The sequence below is a fragment of the Phalaenopsis equestris genome, unplaced genomic scaffold (genome assembly GCF_001263595.1).
Source record: "Phalaenopsis equestris unplaced genomic scaffold, ASM126359v1 Scaffold000589, whole genome shotgun sequence".
Taxonomy (NCBI): Eukaryota; Viridiplantae; Streptophyta; class Magnoliopsida; order Asparagales; family Orchidaceae; genus Phalaenopsis; species Phalaenopsis equestris.
In genome coordinates, this window is record NW_018165029.1 from 159,624 (window position 1) to 160,476 (window position 853).

Consider the following 853-nt stretch of genomic DNA (forward strand, 5'->3'; position numbering starts at 1 on the left):
TCGTGGGGTGAACTAGCTATAAAGCTTTTTTCGCTCTACAAATACCCACAATCTTGTATGATGGACTAGCTACAAAGTTTTTTCCATCGTCTAAAATTAAACTCAACCAACTTTTTAAATAAAAGCGGAGCAAAAAAAAGCCATTAGAAATTAGAATTCTTACCCGACGAGATTAAGGCATAAGGCTCACAACACCCTAAACCCTAAATCACTAGGCTCTGTATAGAACTTGGTCAATGCATGATGATCCTAACCTAAAACCTCCTCTAGGGAAAACAATGATCCATCACATAGACGGAGTGGTCGCGCCGACATATGTCGGCCGGTACATCCATCCGCATGGGCTATTGAACCCACGCGCCTAAACCAGTAAACCTCAGACCAACTAAGAGTTAGTAAATATCACTACCGTGACAGTTGCAGACGCGAGTCTTCACATAGGAAGAAGCTCTCTTCGTCAGAGAGAAGTCTACACGTCGACGTACCTCGAAACTAATGTTTTTGTTTGTTTTTCTCCCTTTTATTTTAGAAGGAGTCACAAGCTTGTTGATCGTCATATACTTCCCCCATTCGAATAAATCACCTTTTCTGAGTCATATGAATGACAGAGAGAAGAGAGAAATTGAAAAGGAGGGACATACGATTGTCGGCACTATTTTTTGGTGTGGGGTTTGCCCGTAAGAAGTTGTAGGTCATCGGAATTGAAATCCCGTTGCCTGCTTCGGAAGGACGTTTTTTTTTAAAAATTTTAGTTTTGAAAAAGATGAAGTCAAACTGACCCCATAATTTTCATAGTTTAGATGAAAGAGCACTTTATCTCAAATCATGTATCTATCTCGAAGGATGAACACAA